The 5,813-nt window shown below is 39.6% G+C and overlaps 1 pseudogene; it reads right to left on the bottom strand.

The window, feature by feature from the left end:
• Nucleotides 1-466: 466 nt before the first annotated feature.
• LOC140953342 (peroxidasin homolog) lies at nucleotides 467-5,813 on the bottom strand (annotated as a pseudogene).

Here is a 5,813-nt window from a genome sequence, read left to right as displayed (position 1 = left end):
ATGGTTAAGCTAGAATGCCGACAAGCTAGAATGACGGCGGAAGTCTTATTTTTAATTATAGTTGAACTAAAAACTGATAGACCACGTTTGATATATTAAAATTCTAACATGACTCTTAGGCTTTCTGGTCATTTTTCTACATTGGGTTTGGTTTTCTTTGTGCTCACAAGTCTCTTCTGGGAATTGCGAGACAAGGGAATCGTGAAAAAATTTGCAATTTTGACACTTAATAGCCTCGGAGTCATGATAGAATTTTAATATATCGAACGTGGGCTATTACTGACACCGCAATAGTACCATTTGTTACACTATTGGCATGTTTTTCGATGCTGACTGAATAAAGGAAGAGGGCAACTTTCGTTCCAGAAAAAAGAAACTTTCAATTTCTTTTTGAGTAAGTCTTGGAAACCTAGGACAGCTTGTCGAAAACTCTGACTAAAATCTTAGACAGAATCTAAAAAAGCAATTATTGGGTACAGTAACGAAGATTACAAGTCGGTGTTGGCTTCAGCTTGTAAACGTAGAACGAACCACAGTTCAAAACCTTGATAGATGTGCTGTAGCTACAACTACACGAGCCTGAATTAAAGCAGACTTGGCGAGTAACGACACCCTCTTCAACAGACGGGTGGTTTCCATTTAACCAACCAGGGTAACCTGTGTTGCAATAGTGATCGGAATAACCACAATTTGTGTTCATGAGTTTTCGCGTCATAAACCTGTACCAGCCCTCCTGTAAGTATCGGTCACATTTGTAGCTACCGGAACTCAGGTAGTAACTGTAATATCTCGAGTCATCGTCTATGGTGTTATGTTGGACGCACTCCGTTTTATTGCCTGAAAATAGATTCATACGAAAAAGGCAATGACTTTAATAACTGAGAAGAAGTAAACAGATTCCTTGTGTAAGCACCTAGAACTTTAAAAAAACGCGCAACAACTCCAAGATGTACTCGCCTATGCCTCGGGCTCTCTCCTCAAAGGAGGTTCAACTACATGTACTTTAATGAGGCCACCTGTATCAGAGTTGCTAGACTGCGATCCTTGTAGGTGCTTTAAATGGGTTTACCAAACCCGTTTATTTAAGCGTCAGCTCTGAGCTGTCAGAACTACCTTAACTTATCAGGTCATAAGTAAAACCAAGAGATTATAATTTTATACTCTCCTTGTAAAGCTCAAAGCGATATATTTTATATACTCCTGTTTATGCTGACACAAAAAATACTAAGTGCTGCATCATACTCTTACATGTTGGTGAATTTCCACTCCACTTGCCGCTGGGTAAGCATCTTCTAACAGCTGGACCAATCATAGTATATCCCGGATTGCAGAGGTACCTGACATACTCCCCTGCCCAATGATTCTCGGTGACAACAACTGCATTGTCTGGTTTGCCCGGGTCACCACAGTTGGGTAAAACTGGGAAACAAATCTTTCCGTTTAATTCACTTAGTTAGCAATTGTAAAGAAAAAAAAATGCATATAACCAAACTATCAGATGACAAAGATTACTACAAAGACAAATTAAAAGGACGGGTAGTGCGCCGGTTTTCTCGCCCAAAAATGTATTTACTATGTGTTATTGGTCAAAATGCACCTGAATTTACTCTTACCGAAGGACTCCTTTGAAACATTAAAAAAATGATATTTTTCTCTTTTGGTACGTTTGGCTTATAATAGATATAAGGTAAAATTTTACATGCTCAATTTGATCTGTTTAGCAGAACGCTGGTCACTATTCTATCACTCACACACCTGTTACGTGATTTTAACTTAAACGCAAATAACTTTTACTGGTTATTTGTGCAAAAAAAATAACTTCATAAGTGCCTTACCTATCTTTGTAGTTGTCATTAATTCATCATTATACACGTTACGTACAACACACATATACGTAGCCTGGTCTGAGGACTGGAACTGACCAATTACAAGCTCGCTGGTGACTTCATCTGCGGTGACGTTATTTATGACGGGTATGCTGACGTTGTTTTTGTACCACGTGATTTTAGGTAAAGGCGACCCAGTTGCGGAACAGTTGACTCGGATCGTTGCCTTGATAATGAATACATTCACTGAAGCAGGAGGTTTTGAGGAAAAGGAAGGTGGTTCTGAGTGGAAATAGTAAAAATACACTTCTTTAATAGTGTACTTGCGTTTTTCGCATCCTTGAGGACTACGCACGTGCTCAGCGGAATATCTCGATAACGCTCTTACAGATTTCGCTTAATAAACTTCATGAACATCGAGGGTGCTATTGGAGAACAAAGCTCCCGTGAACGATTTTGAAAGAACAGTTCCCAGTGCCGAGAAATACGGCAGCAAGTAAAATAGGTAATGGCGTCATTTTGTTGCTATGACAACTCTGATGTCGTTGTAACCCTGATCATAACATATCTTTATCTTTATCTTATACAGCTGTGTCAGTGGTCGTAATTCATCAAATCTTTGTCAATGGCGACGTAGTTTATGCTCAAACTTGGGAAGTGTTGACCCTGAAAAACCGTATCGAGCCACCTTAACTTTGACAAGGTCTACCGTGCTACACGGCTCTGGCACGGTAGGGATTCAAACGTCGTGGCATATGCCGTGTCGAACTAAATGCATAAATTTTGGGAATGTAGGCTTAGGGTCACTTGGAAAAGGGCCATTTACAAACAGTTTTACTCTTTAATGAGATCAGTGAAGCCGCTTAGTAACAAATACTATACGTTTAGTACCACAATTTATGAATACGGTCTATTGAACTTAACTGCTTTCAATATTGAAGAATAAATTTAACTCAAGACGTCCAGTGGTACATAGTCCTCCACGCAGCCGTTCTGGTGTCGCAATGCGACCCTTCTCCTTCAAATCGCCGCTAAAAATAGAACCACATTCGTGTTCCTTTCCCCACATTTAGCTTTGCATGACAATGCAAAGATTTGCTGCGTTTGTATGGATGAATAATGAAAGAAATACTGAGTTAATTCAGTAGTTCGCTTGCCGAACCTGTGAAGCATTAATCTCATAAGAATGAAAACACAAAAATAAACGTTAGTTTTTCATTACCCCCTGGAATTTTTCATACCTTATTAATAAATAAGTGAAAAAAAGTGATAAATAAAATCAGTAACAAGCTAATTAAATGAAAAGCAGTGAACGCTAGGGTTTATTACCAACAAGGGAAAACTTGTATCTATCGTAGTAAGTATGTACGGTCTCAGTGATACCCCTATTAAGGCCTAGCCAGTTTTTAGTCTTAATGGCTTTTTCGGGGCCGAATGGACATCTTATTTCTTCCTCACTCTAGCAAAATTGCGTTCAGTACAACGGCTTTCCTCCTGTTTATTTCCGTCTGTAATTGGTTTCAAAGTAACAACCGATGCTATCTGCTCCGGCTTCAAGCTCATTTATTGCTCAAACTGTTAATTCTCCGGTTAGTCTTCCGAAAAGCTACAAACGTTTCGAAAGGTTAATTAAAGGTCTTGGAGTAGACTGTTAAGATCCCGCCAGAGTGACCCGTCTAGGAGCAGATGGCCAGCTACTGTCATAACTGTGCAACTTTTTTAAATTAATCCCACTTACCTACTGCCTTGACTTTGAGGCATGCTCCATGAATGACCATACCATATTCATTCGTCGCAAAACACGTGTAGACGCCTCCGTCCTCATTCTTGGTGTTATTAATATAAAGTCCGTCCTTTCTTACTTCACTCCGTCCCTGGGGGAGATCTAGTCCATTTAACCTCCGGTGTGGGATTTCCAAGAAGGTTGCATTGCAACCTTGTCTCTTTACCCAGAAAGCCAGTTACTTGCCCTGGTGGGGACTCGGGGAATCTGGGGGCTCCTATATACAGGGCAAAAACAAAAACAAACAAACAAATATTCAAACAGAAACAACAACATGTTATTATTATCACTAGCAGAACGATGGACGATTACAGAAATTCGCCGACAATCAAGTTCTGTGCGGACTTATTCCCTGCTCACAGATGTCCCTCCGCTATAAAGTTTAAAATAAGACCAGTCATTTCTAAGGCTTACTGTCTGGCAAATAAAATGAACTGAATGCAAAAAAGTGAAAGAGAAATAGCGAAATTTCAACTTCTAATTAAATCTTTTCTTAATATGGTTTAGAATAAACTATTCTCGAAACTGAGAATGTTTTGATCAAATTAAAGCTGTGTAAATCAATCTGAAACTGTGCATGGAACCTTGCGTTTCCTGTATTAATCTTGACCACCTATTGTATGGAATAAGTGTGAAAATCTTCATGAAGAATCGGTATATTTCAAAGAGCTACACAACGAGCAAGAATACTATTGACCGACAACATACAGAGCGGGGGCAGCTGTAGTGTCAACTATTACTAATTAGCGGGAAACAATTTGCTATAGAACTGAAAATTACATTGTTTTACATTGACGGGTTGGCCAAGGGACCAGTTATTAGTTCTTCCGAGATTGACAACTGACAACTTTTTGTCTTAATTTTCTTTTGTGATACCTTTTTTCTTCGTTACAAAGTAAAGGGAAATAAAAGGGAATTATAAACTCACCTAGAACAGTAAGTTCAACTTTGGTCTCTTCAACACCAAAAACGTTTTCAGCGCGACACGTGATTACTCCTTCATCTTCGAAGCGGACATCGTCCATCACAAATTTGTCAGCGGCAATCTTGAATAGAGTTTGGTTTTGATAGCTTGTACCTTGCATAGACCACGTGATCTTAGGTACGGGATCGCCAGAAGCGGAGATACTAACCGACAGATTTCCGCCCTCCTTAATGAAGATGAGTGGTGGAGGTTTGTTTGTGAATCGAGGTGGGGCTGTACGTTAGGCAATCACATAAAAAGAAAAAGGCAAACAAACAACCAAACAAAAAAAAGTTAACCCCAAATAGTGTAGAAAATAGGAAAAGGCAGTATAATATTTATTTATTTATTTAAGGTTTTCTTTTTAACACCTCTGAACAAGTTTTACTCACCAAACATCGCTACCTCTACTGGATTGTAATTCTTCAATCTGTCGATGAGATTTTCAATCTCAGTGGCATTCACGCCGAGACCTTTTCCCGGCTTTCCTCGAGGACCTTGCGTACCAGGAGAACCGTCTTTTCCAGGTTTACCAGGACGTCCTCGACGACCGCGGGAGCCTGGTGCTCCTGCCTTTCCGCGGGGACCTGGTGCTCCTGGTGGCCCTTGGGGACCTACATGTACATTCATGGAAAATATTAATAGGAAATAGTTCATGGGACGGACCCAGTTTCTGGGAAAATTTGTCCCATCGAAATATACTAAATTAAAAACTAATTGCAAAAAATGACCAGTTACAACAATAACACCTTAAAATAAACAAAATACTTCACGCTTTTCTGAGGCACATCATTTTAGAAGCCCCTTATCCAATCACAGGCGAGACGTCTCTATGGTTTAGGATCAAAAACGATGTAACATTTTGCCGTATCTTACTTATTATGACGTATTTCTCTCGATCAGTTAAGACAAGCCGGCCGTTTCAAAATACTGTAAATCTACGAGATCACTATCATGCGTGACATCTCGGTGCCTCGAACAGTTCGTGCCACAATCATCAGTGTATTTCCTTCTCTTTTCCAGAGCACCTTCTTTTTTAATTCAAAGATTAAAACAAGGAAGTTTGAATGCAAACTAAACTTTTGACTAGCTCGCTGTGCAAAATTTCACTAATATTAACCGAGAATTAGTAGGGTATACTCAGATAAAACTGCTTGATGAAAATACTTCAGTATTAACCTCCTGCATGTACTGACCTCTCATACAAACAAGTTTTCCGGTTCCGTTCACCGCGCCATCG

This window comes from Porites lutea, chromosome 11 (genome assembly GCF_958299795.1).
Source record: "Porites lutea chromosome 11, jaPorLute2.1, whole genome shotgun sequence".
NCBI lineage: Eukaryota > Metazoa > Cnidaria > Anthozoa > Scleractinia > Poritidae > Porites > Porites lutea.
Note: the sequence above shows the minus strand (reverse complement) of the source record. Positions and strands in the feature narration are given on the sequence as shown.